At 42.9% G+C, this 17,289-nt stretch overlaps 1 protein-coding gene across 4 annotated transcripts in view; it reads left to right on the forward strand.

Moving 5' to 3' along the window:
- The first annotated feature begins 6,166 nt into the window (after nucleotides 1-6,166).
- The window catches only part of LEPR (leptin receptor), a 101,915-nt gene continuing 90,792 nt past the window's right edge, over nucleotides 6,167-17,289 (forward strand). For all 4 annotated transcript variants that reach the window (XR_004974164.1, XM_036350770.1, XM_036350769.1 and 1 more), the window contains exon 1: nucleotides 6,167-6,295. The gene's annotated coding sequence lies outside the window, so the exon portion shown is untranslated. The remainder of the gene's footprint in view (nucleotides 6,296-17,289) is intronic.

A 17,289-nucleotide genomic window follows, 5' to 3' on the forward strand; every position in this document is an offset into this window, starting at 1 on the left:
CTAAGGCACAAGTGGTTAGGGGCAATCAGGCAGGCAGGCAGAGGTGGTTAGGGGCAATCAGGCAGGCAGGCAGGTGAGCAGTTAGGGGGTGGCCAGGCCAGCAGGGGGGCTGTTAGGGGGTGACCAGGCCAGCAGTGGAGCAATTAGGGGTGGCAAGGCCAACAGGGGAGCAGTTAGGATGGAGCCAGGCTGGTAGGGGAGCAGTTAGGGGGTGACCAGGACAGCAGGGGGGCAGTAAGGGGACACCAGACTGGCAGGGAGGCACTTAGGAGGCGACCATGATGGCAGGAGGCAGTTTGGGGTGAACAGGTCAGCAGGGGGGCAGTTAGGAGGTGATCAAGCTAGCAAACAGAGGTAGTTAGGGGCCATCAGGCAGGCAGATAGAGTGGTTAGGGGCGATCAGGCAGGCAGGCAGGTCAGCGGTTAGGAGCCAGTGGTCCCAGGTTACGAGAGGGCAGTCAAACAGCCCCCCAAGGGGTCCTGGATTGGAGAGGGTGCAGGCCAGGCTGAGGGACACCCCCTGTGCACAAATTTCATGCACTGGGCCTCTAGTATACTATATAAAGACACAGGTTTATTTCTGGGTTCTCTATTCTGTTCCATTGATCTATATGCCTCTTTCTATGCCAGTAATATGCTGGTTTGATTACTATTACCTTATAGTATAGTTTGATATCAGGTAGTATGATTCTTCCAACTTTGTACTTCTTTCTTATGATTACTGTGGGTATTCAGGGTCTTTTGTGATTCCATATACATTTTTGGAATATTTGTTCTAGTTCTGTGAAATATGCCATTGGTATCTTGATAGGAATCCCATTGAATCTATAGATTGCCTTGGGTAGTATGGACAGTTTAATGATGTTGGTTCTTTCTATCTATGAACATGGGGACAGTATATGCTTCCACTTATTTGTATCTTCTTCGATTTCTTTCTTTAGTGTCTTATAATTTTACGAGTACAGGTCTTTTACATCCTTGTTAAATTTATTCCTAGGTATATATTTTTTGATGCACTTGTAAATGGGATCTTTTTTTGGTTTCCCTTTCTGGTAGTTCATTAGTGGTGTATAGAAATGCAACTGATTTATGAATATTTATTGTGTATTCTGCTACTTTACTGAATTCATTTTATCAGTTCTAGTAGTTTTTTTTGGCATAATATTCAGGGTTCTCTATATACAGTATCATGTCATCTACAAATAATGAAAGTTTTACTTCTTTCTTTCCAATTTTAATTCCTTTAATTTCTTCTTCCTATCTGATTACTGTAGCTAGTACTTCCAGAACTGTGTTGAATAAGAGTGGTGAAAGTGGACATCCTGTTTTGTTCCCGATCTAAGAGAAATGCTTTTAGTTTTTGCCCATTGATTATGATTTTGGCTGTGAGTTTATCATATATGGTCTTTATTATGTTGAGGTATGTTCCTTCTATTCCCACTTTGTTGAGAGTTTTTTTTTTATCATAAATGGGTGCTGGATTTTATCAAATGCTTTTCCTTCACATGTTAATATGATCATGTGGTTTTATCCTTCTTTTGTTTCTGCGGTGTATCATGTTCATTGATTTGTGAATATTGTACCAACCTTGTATCCCTGAAATAAACCCCACTGATCATGGTATATGATCTATTTTAGAGTTAATAATACAAAATATATGTTTGTTCAGTCCTGGGTTTAAAAAATTGTTATCTCTGGTGTGTTTGCCAATGAAAGAACCTGTTTCTAGAAGTTATGAAGCGTGTTTTGCCAATCTAAAAAATGCTAATAGCTTACTTTTTAGTTGTCACTAAAAAAATTAAGGTTTCTAAAAGTTAAGAATTATGGTTTTGTGAATAGAAGGTATAAAGCATGAAGATACTTTTTGAAGGTAAAGGAAGAACATGAGTTGTTCTAAAGCTGGTTATTTCTGAACTAGAGGCCCGGTGCATGGATTCATGCATGGGTGGGGTCCCTCAGTCTGGCCTGCACCCACTCACAATCCAGGACCCCTCAGGGGATTTCAGACTGCTGGTCTTGGCCTGGGCCAGAGGGCATCAGGCCAAAACCAGCAGTCCAACATTCCCCAAGGGATGTAGCAGTGCACAAAGCAGCAGGCAGCCAGGGGGGAGCCCCAGCTGGGGCCAGGTGCCACTCCTGCTCATCCTGGCCCTGCTGCACCTGCTGCTGCCACCACTTGGTAGCGCTGTAGCAGAGGTGGGAGAGGCTCGCGCCACCGCAGCTGTGCTCACCAGCTGTGAGCCGGGCTTCTGGCTGAGTGGTGCTCCTGCTGTGGGAGCACACTGACCACCAGGGGGCAGCTCCCACATTGAGCGTCTGCCCCTGGTGGTCAGTGCGTGTCATAGGACTGGTCGACTGGTCATTTGGTCGCTTAGGCTTTTATATAGAGAGATGGGTAAGAAGGTTTGTGAAAGTTTGTTGAAGGTTTGGGAAGAGAAATCTTGAAAGGAAATTATATAGGTAAGCTGAATAATGAATTTAACTAAGTATATAAGTTTAAGAATCCAAAGTAAGATAATACAGTGTTGGAATTTTATTCTTTTATAATTTGTTAAAAACAACAACAAGGATTTTCCTCTTACTTGCCAGACATAAGGAGACTTATTTTTAAAAGCAATTTGGTAAATTATATATTTGTCTCCATACCTGATCCCTCCAGAATTTAGAAACTCTTAATGAGTATTATTATTTCCATGACAATATGTTTGTTTGCATAAATTAAATGAGAATTGATTTTTTTATAATAGGACACAAAACTGGTTTCCAATTATGGTTATATTAGCCAAGAGCTTGACTGAAATGTCATGTTTGAGAGAGACATGCCTAAACTCTGGATGTCACCAAAATGGTTTAAGGCCGTGGTCAGCAAACTGCAGATCGCGAGCCACATGCGGCTCTTTGGCCCTTTGAATGTGGCTCTTCCTAAGCCTTAGGAGTACCCTAATTAAGTTAATAACAATGTACCTACCTATATAGTGTAAGTTTAAAATATTTGGCTCTCAAAAGAAATTTCAATCGTCGTACTGTTGATATTTGGCTCTATTGACTAATGAGTTTGCTGACCACTGGTTTAAGGAATTAAGATAGACTTTGAAACCAAATAAAGCCCCTTGCAGAAATGGCCTGGTACCTTGCTTACTCACATGGTTCATGGCAGTCTTTCCAGGTAAGGAACAAAATTTGCTTTCCTGGAAGATTGCAAAGAAAAACCCTCAACATCTTTTTTGTCACCTCTAGAACTCGAGGAATTCACCCAAATCTATAGGTATTGCAGGCAAAGCCTGATGCTGGACAATGTTTTCTAGGATCATTAGTTACTCCTTTATCAGTCGACCCAGGAAATGAGACCTGCCACTGGACTCCCTTGCTCAAACTATTCGCTCAAGTAGCCCTAGATCTTTTAGGATACATCTCTGACAGGGACAAGTATTGCTTTGGTTATACCATCCTGCCATGGTGGAAAGTGGTAGTCCACTGTCATATTTTATGTAACCTATCTAAAACATTAATAATTACCTCCAATGAAACTGCTATTTCACTTGCCAATCTGCTAAAATCTGTAGACTTGTTAGCAAAAATAGTATTAGGATACTGAGTGGACTAAAGGAATTATAAATTTAGGCCTAACCCTTCTAGTACTAATTTTAATCCTTTATATAACATTTAAGTTAACCATGTTATGTATCATAAGATATGTAAATGAGCCTCAAGGATTGAAAAGCAAATGCATCTTGAGGCTTCTCCTCCTGATAAAACTAGAAAATATATCTCACAATAGGTTCTGGCATTTCATGCCAAATTAATATCTCAAGGCTCTTCTGCCAATTAGTTAGGGGGGAAAAAAGAGAGAAACTTCCATAGAAATGGAAGAAAAATTGATAGCAGGTAGTTGTAACCCACCCCTCTATTCTTTTAATGGTGTTTCTGTTAAAAGTGTTTTTGTAATAGATGTATTGTTAACTAATATGTAATCCGTGGATAGGTGGTATATTTGTGTAAGAGTTCCAGGAACTAGTTTTGGGTGAGGAGGCTGACTCCAGCAACTGTTCTGGCTCTGGAAGACTTGCTGATTCTCAACCATAAAAACCGGACCTCTGCTTGACCAGTTTTGAGAAAATCATTGAAATGGACTCTGCTGACTTACAGGTAGAGAAGTTTCAACCTCCTTCCGCCTGATTTCTCTGTTCTGTTCTCCCTCTTCCTCCTAATAAAAACCCCTGCCTACACTGAGATGTTAAGATGGTTTTGGGGATGGGAGTTCACCTTTTTCCCAGGCCGCCAGCACCTGAATAAACCCTCTTTCCTTGCACTAGCACCTCCCTCTTGAGAATTGGTTTTTGATTTGGCAGCCAGCCAAACCTGAGTTCATTATCAGGATCTTACTTAAATAAAGGTCTTTGCAGATGTAATTAAGCAAGAATATTGAGTTGAGATCATCCTGGATTCTCTGGATGGTCCCTAAATCAATGACAAGTGTACTTATAAGAGACAGAAGAGAAGAAGACAGACACAGAGGAGAAGACCATGTGAAGATGGAGTCAATGATCGGAGAGATGCAACAACAAGTCAATGAATTCCTGGAGTTACCAGAAGCTGAATGAGGCAAGAAAGAATTCTCCCCAAGAGCTGCGGGAGGGAGTGTAGACCAGATGACACACTGACTTTGGACTTCTGACGTCCAAAACAGTGAGAGAATACATTTCTGGTGTTTTAAACATTAAATTTGTGGTCATTTGTTAAGGCAGCTTAGGACCCTAACATGCTATTTTACACCAATTATTTGATTAAGGATTCGGCTATGTTGTTTAATTTCATAATTATTCAGGAGAGTCAGTATCTCTACTCCACTTCTTGTCTCCACCCACTGGAGACATTACCTGTTTTTGTGAGGTTTGATGAAAACCGAAAGGTTAGTGCTTTTGGGTTATTTTTGCCTATCACTGATGGCCCAGCAAGTCCATTCATTGCACAAATATGAAATTTTGGAATAAAGTAGCCTCAACAAGTGGTCTGGAGATTGACATGCTCTTCAGGAAAGTGACACTGGTCCTTGGAAGATATTTCTACGGGGAAAAGTTCCATGAACAAAACTGGCCAAGTGATTGGGCTAGGGACCTAGACAGGATACCTGCTTTTGGCCTTATCTATCTCTGGGCTCCGTTCTCTCTGCGCTTCTGATGCCTCTTCCTGTGAGGGCGTTGGGTAAGTTCATGTCTAGAAACCTTTTAAAATTAACTATCCAACCGACCTAGAGTATGTCCACTCCACTTAATTCATTCTTCCTCACCCTGTATCATCCATCACAATGAATAGTTATAGGAATACTTGCTTGTCTGTCTGCCACAACCCCAAGTTCAAGGAACATAATAACTTCACCTAGCATATTGTCTGGCACCCAGCACCTCCTCAATTAATAAACAGATCCATGGGTGAACATTTTGAGTGGAGAGCAAGAAAATGTCTATTTACTTTGAGGTCGGAATCAGACTGGTCAAGGACGTTTTTTTTTTTCCTATATCAAAAGCCATTAATTTTCAAGATAAAGGTAAGTGGCCATTTAGTCCAGCCCTCCACTTGATGCCTAAGTGGCCTCTTCAGCCTTCCTTACAAGCATGACCAATATGGTTGGCTGACATCCTTGGTTACAGGAAACTCACTACCTCACTACTCCTGGGCTTTTCAATTCTCTTTCCTTTCCCACTCCCCCCAGTTACTGAAATCGTTATGGCACATTTCCCACCCCTGATGGAGCAGAGGCCTGGAAGTCTGAGGAACAGGGGGGCTCCTAGGCCAACTAAGAGTCTGAGAACCACTGGCTTAAGGTGGGCGCGCTGTAGCTGACGGCAGCATCCAGGAGTGGCGCCGCCTTCCTGCTGGGTTTGCCTCCGCTTTCTGCCTCAGGGAACGCAGGGGGTCCTCCTTCCCGAGCTCCCGGTAGTCCTCCCCGCGGCCACCCCCAGCCGTATCCCAGCCGCCGCCTCGGTCACCTGCGCCCCGGGTCACCTGGCCGCCCGCTGGGTCCGTTCCTCCCGCCCCGGAGCGAGCGTGGAGAGGGGCGCTGGCAGCATCCCGCTCTCCCTCCCCTCTCCCCTCCCCACCCGTCCCCCCTCGGCCCCTCCTCCCCACACCCTCGGCTGCGCTCCACTCTCCCGAGAGTTGCCCGGCCCCTTCAATGAGGAGTTTGGAGCCGCCCCACTGCAGAGTCCACACCGGCTGAGCCAGAGCCACGCGAGTGCGAGAGCCCGGGTGCGGCCGCCATCTCTGCTTTCCGTCTGGGTTGGACCCCGGCATCGAGGTGAGACCCGCTTCTCTCTCCTCCATTCCCCCACTGCCTCCTCTTCGGGCCCCGGGGAATCCAGGAGCCGGCCGCTGGGGCGCGCGTGGCCCGCCCGGAGCCCGTGGGCCACGTGGGGACCCGGAGTTCGGGCAGCTCAGCGGCGCCACCTGAGAGGCCAGCGGCCGGGGGTGGGGGCGGCTGGAGGGGCGCCGGGGAGCTCTCGGCTTCCCCCGGGCTGGGAACCGGGGGGTGGGGGGAGCGGAGGCGAGGGGGATCGGGGCGCAGGACTGAGGGCAGCCAGCGAGCCTGGGCGCACCTGCCGGGCGCCACGGAAAGGACGGGCCAACCCGCCAACTTCTTTTCCGTCTCCTTCCTACACTTTGGGACGGAAGGGACTGCGACTTAAACCGTAAGCCTTGGGTCCTGGAGGAAGGATTTATTGGTTTGGGTGACAAAAGAAAAAAAAAAAAAGTGTGTTATAGACCCGAGCCTCTGCTTTCCACCCTTTTCTGCTATCCTCAAGCAAATTAAAAACAAAACAGAAGACCCAATCCCAATCCCAATTAAAGCGCTTGTTTAAAGGGATTCGTAGAGGTGAGAAAAAGAGACCCCACTGGGGAATCATTTCGGAAATCTCAGGTTTGACGAGGCTGGCTCAGAAATTGGGTGCTGTGGGTGCTATTTCCCTTGCGTTTGTGAACAGGATGACACGGGCTCTTGTAACCCTGGAGGAGTTCCTTATAGTGAGGGGTTGCTTAGAGTGTTCTCTGTTAAAATTCTTTCCCCAAATCTTAAAGGATGTGGAAACAAATATTCTTTCAGAGCTTTGGACTTGAAGTCAGAATTTTGGTATGACGTGCCATTTGTCTGTGACACTGGTTAGCTTAACTTCTCTGGGCCTCAGTTTCCTCATCTGTCAAATTAGGGGGTTGGATTGGGATTCCGAGGGCCTTCTAATAACTATTTCCCAACTAAAAAAAAATGTATAATTCTGGAACTCTTTAGCATGTTAGATTCATAATTTCATGACATTGGTTCTTGGCATTTTTGTATATAGGCATTTATGATTTGTACCTGTAGGTTTTTCAAACAAAAATTAAAGAGAAAAAAACACTTATAAAAGGGTTCAGAAATATATAGTTTACGTGTAAATACTTAGATCATCTCTCACAGTACCTTAAAAAACCTTGTTCAACTTTAAGTCAGTAGAGTATTTGTAACATTGCAAAAAAAACCATGTGCCATCAGCAAAGTACTTACTCTCTTTCAGCATTGTACATTTGGAATACATAAAAATTGTTTTGGAGGAAAACTAAAAATTTCACATTTCCTATCAATTACTGATCTTGAACAGTGTTTGTTACTTTTTAGCATAAAGTTGTGTGTAGAATATTAAAAAAATGGTTTCAGACCACTTCAGAACCTCTCTGAATCAAGCTCAGGAGCAGAGATGCCAATTTTAGTAATGCATTTTGGTCTGCTTGGAATGAATCCCAGAAAATAGCAGAGGTTAACTAAACTGATAAGCCAGAAATTAGGAATTGACACACACACACACACACACACACACACACACACACACACACGAAGTTATACAAGCAGTGTGTACTATAAAGTGTCATTGAACCTTTCATTTCTTTTTTATTAAAACAACAACAACAGACAACTATTGGCTTAAGCAGACAGAGAATATTAGAATGGCTTTTGTTGTCACTTGTAATTCAGAATTATTTAAGATTTAGTCGTCAGCCATTAGGATAGGTTTAGAAGTGGTCTAGCTTTTTTGGTGGCTTTGATATAAAATAATGTCTTCCCACCAGCATGTGTGTTGTCTGCAGTGAGGGAGAATGGAATGGATTGGAAGTATTCTTTTATGAACACATTTGAACTTAGTTTCAGGGCCTTTTGCTTTTGGGCTGGAAGTCTCATAAACCAATCATTCAGGCATTTGCCTTCTCTCTTATGCTCTGGTGAAGTAGATCAGTGGTTCTCAACATTCCTAATGCTGCGACCCCTTAATACAGTTCCTCATGTTGTGGTGACCCCCAACCATAAAATTATTTTCGTTGCTACTTCATAACTGTAATTTTGCTACTGTTATGAATCGTCATGTAAATATCTCATATGCAGGATGTATTTTCATTGTTACAAATTGAACAAAATTAAAGCATAGTGATTAATCACAAAAACAATATGTAATTATATATGTGTTTTCCGATGGTCTTAGGTGACCCCTGTGAAAGGGTCGTTCGACCCCCAAGGAGGTCGCGACCCACAGGTTGAGAACCGCTGAAGTAGATGATCATCTCCTTTGAAGCAGATGTTCAAAGAGTTCAACAAACTGTTGAATGAACGCCCAGCAGTAGAACTGATATACCCTGGCTTCTCCTTGCTTTTTTAAATATATTTTCATGGATTTCAGAAAGGAAGGGAGAGGGAGAGAGAGATAGGAACATCAATGATGAGAGAGAATCATTGATTGGCTGCCCTCTGTACACCCCCTACTGGGGATTGATCCCACAACCTGGGCATGTGCCCTTGACTAAAATCGAACCCGGGACCCTTCAGTCCACAGGCCCACGCTCTAGCCACTGAGCCAAACCAGCTAGGGCTCTCCTTGCTTTTTGCAAAACAACTGGGAACAGTGGGTGGATCTGACTGCTCATAGTCCACAGCCAACTCATTCATGCCTTAGAAGCATCATTGTGGTTGGCAGAAGCTGTATTCCTCTTTTGTAATGTGGGGATTTTACTCTCACGAATTTACCAAGAAAAAACAGTCATGTCTTCACACTTAGATCACTATTATATAACCAAATGGTTTGTGTTTGTGAAGTGCAATATCTCAGGAGGTCTTGGAAATAAAACTAAAATATCCATTAAAAAATGAATGTTTTGGCAGTTACTGTACTGCATTTTCTCATACTCAGAGCCAAACACACAGAGAGTTCTATGGAGTTAAAAATGAAGAAAATGGCTATAGTCTGATTTAATTCTTAAGATTTTTTGTGGTTTACAAATCCTGCTTTTAATTAAACCAGAAAGGTACAAATGTTCACCAACTGGCCAAACCTATGTATATAATGTTTTAGAATTTTAATTTAAATCTGGTCTTCTCAAATACTTTTGAAAACTTTGTGACAATAGGCAAATACCCCACTATTCACCATGTAAGGAAAAACACACATTGCTATTACTCTGAAACCTTTTCCTTTATCCTTCCTGATCACAAGGGGGTTTTTTGGAATTTTATATAAATACTAGGGGCCCAGTGTACAAATTCATGCACCTTGAAAGGTACTGTGGGCTGGGAGGCTGTGGTGGACACAGGGGGAGGTCTCGGCCCATCCTCCGTGCCCCCACTCTGCCCCTCCCACCATGGCCCCTTGTCCCCTGTCTGCTGGCAGCCCCCGCCACTGCCGCCACTCCCACATGCTGATGTCACAGAGCGATAGGGGCCAGCACCAGCAGCAGGTGTGAGCAGGGCCGGCACCATCAGTGGGTGCAAGCGGCAGCTGCTGCCCCCATCACCCTTTAGAAGGAGGGGCAGATAGAGAAGCCCTCAGGGATGATCAGGACTGGCAGTCGCTTGCACCCACTGTTGGCACTGAGCGATCAGGACCAGCGCCGGGCGCCAGCAGTGGGTGTGAGCAGCGGCTCTGGCGCTGGCAGCGGGTGTGAGCAGTGGCTGCCAGCTCTGATTGCCCTTCAGCAGCAGGGGGAGGTGGAAAGCCCTCAGGGGCAATTGGGGCCGGTAGCCGCCACTCACACCCACTGACAGCACTGAGTGATCAGGGCCAGCACTGGGCACCAGCAGCGGGTGTGAGCGGGGCCAGCGCCGGCAGCAGGTGCAAGTGCCCAGTGGGACTGTGGTGCATGGGAGCAAAGAATTTTCAGTAATGGCCAGAGGCTCAGCCTGATGACAGCAACTGGTGCCCCGCCTTGGTCTGGCGCTTCCACTCACCACCATGGCTAAAGCCCACCATGTTCCGCATTCTGCTGCCTGCTGCCAACGCCCACCATGTTCCATGCATACCCCCTAGTGGTCAGCGCACATCATAGCGATCGGTTGTTCGGTTGTTCCGCTGTTTGGTCTATTTGCATATTAGGGTTTTATATATATTGATAGGAGGCCTTCTTTCTTCCTTTTTTAAAATTCTTTGTTGTTTAAAGTATTACATATGTCTCTTTTTTCTGGAGGCATTCTTTCATAGATTCTTTTGCTTAATATTATATTTATAAGATTAAGCCATTTCTTTGTTTCCCTTTATTTTATTTTTTTAAATCCTCACTCAAAGATAGCTTTTTGCATTGATCCTAGAGAGAGAAGAAGGGATAGGGAGAGAGAAAAACATTGATTTGAGAAAAAAACATTAATTAGTTGCCTCCTATAGGTGCCCCAACTGTGGATCGAACCCAAAGCCTGGCTGGAATCAAACCCACAACCCTTTGGTTATGGACAACACTCTAACTAACTGAGCCACACCAGCCAGGGCTCTTTGTTCCCCTTTAAAGCAAAAACTTTTAAGAAGAGTTGTCTCTCTCCAATTCATCTCTTTGGAACATTTTCTCTCTTATTTGTTTATTTATTTAATCTTTATTGTTAAAAGTATAACAGATGCCCCCTTTTTTCCTTCATTGACCCCCTTCCATTCCATTCCTGCCCCCTCCTCCGGCCTTCCCTGAACTATTGTTTGTCCATGAGCTATGCAGATCTATAATAATAAAAGCATAATATGCTAATTAGAACAGACGTTTTTCCGGACGTCCTTCTGGATGACCTTCTGGTTGAAGCCAGGGCTGCGAGGGAAGCCCAGGTCCCAGGTGCCTGCCTGTGGCTGCAGGGAAGCCCAGGTTTGGGGTGCCAGAGGGAAGCTGGTGCCGGCAGCCAGGGGAAGGAAGGCCTACTCTTGTATGGATTTCATGCATCGGGCCTTTAGTATGCATATAAGTTCTTTGGTTAATTTCTTCCCATCCCTCCTCCCCGCCCCTTCCCTATGAAATACATCAGTCTGTTGCATGTTTCTGTGTCTCTCGATCTGTTTTGTTCATCAGTTTATTTTGTTCATTGGATTCCACATATGAGTGAGATTATGTGATATTTATGTATATTTGTATTGCTCAGAGTTTATAAATGACTTTATTTTGGCCTCCTTAATATTTAAAAGTAATTTGAGCCAACATTAAAACTTTTTGAGATTATATACTCAACTAGTAGCCCTACGCATGACTCCGTGCGGGAGTAGCTTGCTGCAGCTTGTCTCAGCTGGCCACCCACCCGCTGCCACTGGTAGCTCTCCACTGCTCCTAGCTCACTGCCCCGCCCTCCTGTAGCTCTCCACCTGCTGCTCCACCCTCCTGCAGCTCTCCCTGCTCCTAGCTCACTGCCCCGCCCTCCTGTAGCTCTCCACCTGCTGCTCCACCCTCCTGCAGCTCTCCCTGCTCCTAGCTCACTGCCCCGCCCTCCTGTAGCTCTCCACCTGCTGCTCCACCCTCCTGCAGCTCTCCCTGCTCCTAGCTCACTGCCCCGCCCTCCTGTAGCTCTCCACCTGCTGCTCCACCCTCCTGCAGCTCTCCCTGCTCCTAGCACACTGCCCCGCCCTCCTGTAGCTCTCCACCACTTGTAGATTGGTCATGACGTTATGGCATAATGGATAATTAGCATATTATTCTCTTATTATATAGGATTATATATTTCTGGCTCCTTTAAAGAAATTTAGAACTATCTACAGCAATGAGATTGAGCTGAGCACAAACTGCTCTCTTTTCCTCTTTTTAAAAAAAGGATTAAATCTTTATTGTTGAAAGTATTACATATGTCCCTTTTTCCCCCAATTGACCCCTTCTAGCCTGCCCCACCCCCTGCCCCAGGCCTTCACCACCCTATTGTTTGTGTCCATAGGTTATGCATACATGCATACAAGTTCTTTGGTTGGTATCTTCCCACCCACTCTCCCTCTCCCACCTTCCCTCTCTGATTCCATACTGTTCCATGTTTTTATGTGTCTGGATTTATCTTATTCATTAGGTTCCACATATGAGTGAGGTTATGTGATATTTATCTTTCTCTGACTGGCTTATTTCTTTTAGCATAATGCTCTTCAGGTCCATCCATGCTGTTGCAAATGATGAGTTCTTTCTTTTTTACAGCTGCCATCGTGTAAATGTACCATAGCCTTTTTATCCACTCACCTACTAATGGGCACTTGGGCTGTTTTTATCAGATTTTAGCTATTGTAAATTGTGCTGCTATGAACATAGGGGTGCATACATTCTTTCTGATTGGTGCTTTGGGTTTCTTACAATATATTCCTAGAAATGGGATCACTGGGTCAAATGGCAGTTCCAAATTTAATTTTTTGAGGATACTCCATACTGTTTCCTACTGTGGCTGCATCCCCACCAGCAGTGTACTAGGGTTCCCTTTTTTCCACATCCTCACCAACTCTTGTCATTTGTTGATTTGTTGATAGTAGCTATTCTGACAGGTGTGTTGTGATATCTGATTGTCCTTTTAACTTGCAACTCTTTGATGATTAGTGACTTTGAGTATTTTTTAATATGTTTCATGGTCTTCTGTATGTCTTCTTTCAAAAAGTGTCTATTTAGGTCCTTTGCCCATTTTTTGTTTGGATTGCTTTTGTTAAGTTGTATGAGTTCCCTATGAATTTTGGAGATTAAACCTTTATTGGAGATAACATTGGCAAATATGTTCTCCCATGCAGTGGGCTTTCTTGTTGTTTAGTTGATGGTTTCTTTCGCTGTGCAGAAGCCTTTTATTTTGAGGTAGTCCCATTTGTTTATTTTCTCCTTAGTTTCCATTGTCTTAGGAGCTGTATTGGTAAAGATATTGCTATGACATATGTCTGATATTTTGCTGCCTATGGCTTCTTCTAAGATTTTTATGGTTTCCTGTCTTACGTTAAAGTCCTTTATCCATTTTGAGTTTATTTTTGTCTATGGTGTAAGTTGGTTGTCTAGTTTCATTTTTTTTTTTTTGCATGTATCTGTCCAATTTTCCCAACACCATTTATTGAAGAGACTGTCTTGACTCCATTGTATGCTCTTGCCTCCTTTGTTAAATATGGAGCATAATGACTTGGGTCTATCTCTGGGTTCTCTGTTCTGTTCCATTGGTCTATATGTCTGTTCTTGTGCCAGTACCAGGCAGTTTTGAGAACAGTGTCTTTGTAGTATAGCTTGATATCTGGTATTGTGATCCCTCCAACTTTGTCCCTCTTTCTCAAGATCGCTGCAGCTATTCGGGGTCTTTTTTTTTATTCCAGATGAATTTTTGGAGAGTTTGTTCTAGGTCTTTGAAGTATGCTGTTGGTATTTTTTTTAATATATTTTATTGATTTTTTACAGAGAGGAAGGGAGAGAGACAGAGAGCTAGAAACATCGATGAGAGAGAAACATCGATCAGCTGCCTCCTGCACATCTCCCACTGGGTACATGCCCTTGACTGGAATCGAACCTGGGACCCTTCAGTCCATAGGCCGACGCTCTATCCACTAAGCCAAACCGGTTTCGGCGATGCTGTTGGTATTTTAATGGGGATTGCATTGAACCTATAGATTGCTTTGGGTAGTATGGCTATTTTAATGATGTTGATTCTACCAATCAATGAACACGGTGTATTCTTCCATTTGTTTTTGTCTTTCTCTATCTCTTTTTTCAGCATCCTGTAATGTTCTGAGTACAAGTCCTTCACCTCTGTGATTAAATTTATTCTTAGGTATCTTAATTTTTTTGTTGCAATGGTAAATGGGATTGGTTTTGCAGTTTCTCTTTCTGTGAATTCATTATTAGTGTATTAAACAGCCATAGATTTCTGAGTGTTAATTTTGTATCCTGCTACATTACCAAATTCATTTATTAGTTCTAGTAGTTTTTTGATGGAGTCTTTAGGTTTTCCTATGTACAATATCAAGTCACCTGCAAATAATGACAACTTCACTTCTTCTTTTCCAATTTGGATGCCTTTTGTTTCTTCTTCTTATCTGATCACTATGGCTAGCACTTCCAGTACTATGTCAAATAGGAGTGGTGAAAGTGTGCATCCCTGCATTGTTCCTGTTTTTAGGGGAAATGGTTTTAGTTTTTGCCCATTGACTATGACATTGGTCAAGGTATCTTTTGATTTCTTCCTTTATCTCATTGTTAATCCATGGATTGTTTTGTAACATGTCATTTAATCTCCCTGTGTTTTTGTGTTTTTCTTGTGATTGATTTTTATTTTTACACCATTATGGTCAGAGAAGGTGCTTAATATGACTTTAATCTTTTTAAATTTATTGAGACATGTTTTGTGTTCTAACATGTGGTCTATTCTGGAAAATGTTCCATGTGCATTTGAAAATAATGTATATTCTGCTACTTTGGGGTGAAATGCTCTGAAGATAGCTATTAAATCCATTTTATCTAGTGTGTCCTTTAAGGTCGTTGTTTCATTGTTGATTTTCTGTCTGAAAGATCCATCCACTGATGTCAATAGGGTGTTAAAGTCCTTTACTGTGAATGTATTACCGTCGTTTCTCACTTTATGTCCATCAAGATTTGCTTTATACATATTTAGGTGCTCCTATGTTGGGTGCATAAGTGTTTACAAGGGTTGTAGCCTCTTGTTGAATTGCTCCCTTTATCATTATGTAATGTCCTTCATTGTCTTTTACCATAACCTTTGTTTTAAAGTCTATTTTGTAAGTATTGCTACTCCAGCTTTTATTTCATTTCCATGTGCATGAAATACCTTTTTCCATCTCTTTATTTTTAGTCTGTTTGTTTTGAGGTGGTTTTCTTGTTGACAGCATATATATGGGTCTTGCTTTCTTACCCATTCAGCTATCCTATGTCTTTTGATTGGAGCATTTAAACCATTTACATTTAAGGTGATTATTGATAGGTACTTATTTATTGTCATTTTATTCTTTATATCCATGTTCCTCTCTCCTCCTCCTCCTTCTTCTCCTCCTTCTCTGTCTTGTTCTTCTCCTCAAAGAGGGTTCTTTAACCTTTCTTGTACTATTGGTTTGGTGGTAATGAGGTCCTTTAGCTTTTTATTGTCTGGGAAGCTCTTTATATCTCCTTCAATTTTAAATGATAGCCTTGCTGGGTAAAGTAGTCTTGGTTGTAGGTCTTTGTTTTTCATGAATTTAAATGTTTCATATGAATCTCTTTCGGCCTGAAATGGTTCTGTTGATAAACTCATGGGTGCTCCCTTATAACTTACTGTCTTTCTCTTGGTATTTTTAAGATTCTCTCCTTGTCTTTTACCTTTGCCATTTTAATTATGATGTGTCTTGGTGAGGGGCTTTTTGGGTTCATCTTATTTGGGAATCTCTGTGCTTCCTGGGCTTGTGTGTCTTTTTCCTTCACCTTGTTAGGGTCATTTTCAGTCATTATTTCTTCAAAACAGTTTCTCAATCCTTTGTTCGCTCTCTTCTCCTTCTTGTACTTTTGTGCGTATATATTGTTACTCTTCATGTTGTACCAAAGTTCCCTTAAACATCCTTATATTTTTAAAATTCTTTTTTCTTTTTGCAGCTCTGATTGGATGTTTTTTCTACCTTGTCTTCCAAATCACTGATTGAATTATCTGCTTCATCCAATCACTGTTTATTCCCTCTAGTACAGGGGTCCTCAAACTTTTTAAACAGGGGGCCAGTTCACTGTCCCTCAGACCGTTGGAAGGCCGGACTATAGTTTAAAAAAAACTATGAACAAATTCCTATGCACACTGCACATACCTTATTTTGAAGTAAAAAAACAAAACGGGAACAAATACAATATTTGTATTTGTATGTGGCCCGCGGGCCGTAGTTTGAGGACCCCTGCTCTAGTGTATTCTTTATTTCAGATATTTTTGACTGGTTCTTTTTTTATGGTTTCTATATCCCTTTTTTTGTTTACTATCTCTTTGGTTATGTTCTCATTGATTTCATCCATTCTTCCCCTGAGACTTGAGCATCCTTATAAGCATTCTTTTGAACTCTATATCTGGTAAACTTGCCTCCATTTCATTTAGCTCTTTTTCTAGAGTTTTCTCCTATTCTTTCATTTGGTGCATGTTTCTTTGTCTCACCATTTTGGCTGCCTCTGTGTTTGTTTCTATGAGTTAGTTTTATCTGCTATGATTCTCAGTCTAGGTAGAGTGGCCTTATCTGTAGTCTGTGGCTCAGTGTCCTTGACCACCTGTGTTGGGTGCTTTAGAAATGTCCTTTATGTTAGTTATGTGGGTCCTCCGTTTGAATCTTGATTGCTATTTACCCATACATGTATGGAATCAACCCTCAGGCTGGATGAATGTGAGGATAAACCCCAACCACAATATTCTAGCTGCTGTGCAGGTGCTGACCACATAGGGAGGAAGTTGCCTTAGCAAGGTGTGGTACCTGCTGATATATCTCTTTGGATATGTTGATTGTAAAGCTAAACTGAATACTGCTCTTTGTTGCCTGAAGCTGGCCACTGGGTGTGTTGATTCTGGGGCCTCTTGGGAATGATTCTGATGCAAGTCAATGTCAGACTCTGCCTGTGACTGACCCTGTTTGGAGCTACAAAGTGATCCACAGTTTGTGACTGCCTCTTCTGGGCCTGTGTGTGTGTGGGAAGGGTCAAGCTGTGCATCAATGTTTGCTTTACCAGCACTGGACCTGGGGGCAGGTGAGCAAAAGTTCCTAGGAGCCCCTAGGTCCACTTCTGTCTGCCCCCACCTGCAAGCTGCCTATTAGGCTCAGCCACTGAAGGAAACTCTGGCAGTACTTAAATTGCATGCAATAGGTTCTGTGAGTTACTAGGTAGGAGTGAGAGTGTTCTCCAGATCTATATGGGCTCAGCCTTGGTGCCAGAACTGGGTCTGAGGTCCCTTAGCAAATGTCCTAGGGTTTACCAAGTCTAGTGGGTGCTTGCACACCTTTGTGTGGGTCGGAGTTTCAGAGAGTAGTCAGGATGAGGCCAGCAAAGTTTATCAGGCCTAACCAGACCAAAATTTGTCCATGTGAAAGGAAGACT

Source organism: Myotis myotis, unplaced genomic scaffold (genome assembly GCF_014108235.1).
Source record: "Myotis myotis isolate mMyoMyo1 unplaced genomic scaffold, mMyoMyo1.p scaffold_m19_p_2, whole genome shotgun sequence".
Taxonomy (NCBI): domain Eukaryota; kingdom Metazoa; phylum Chordata; class Mammalia; order Chiroptera; family Vespertilionidae; genus Myotis; species Myotis myotis.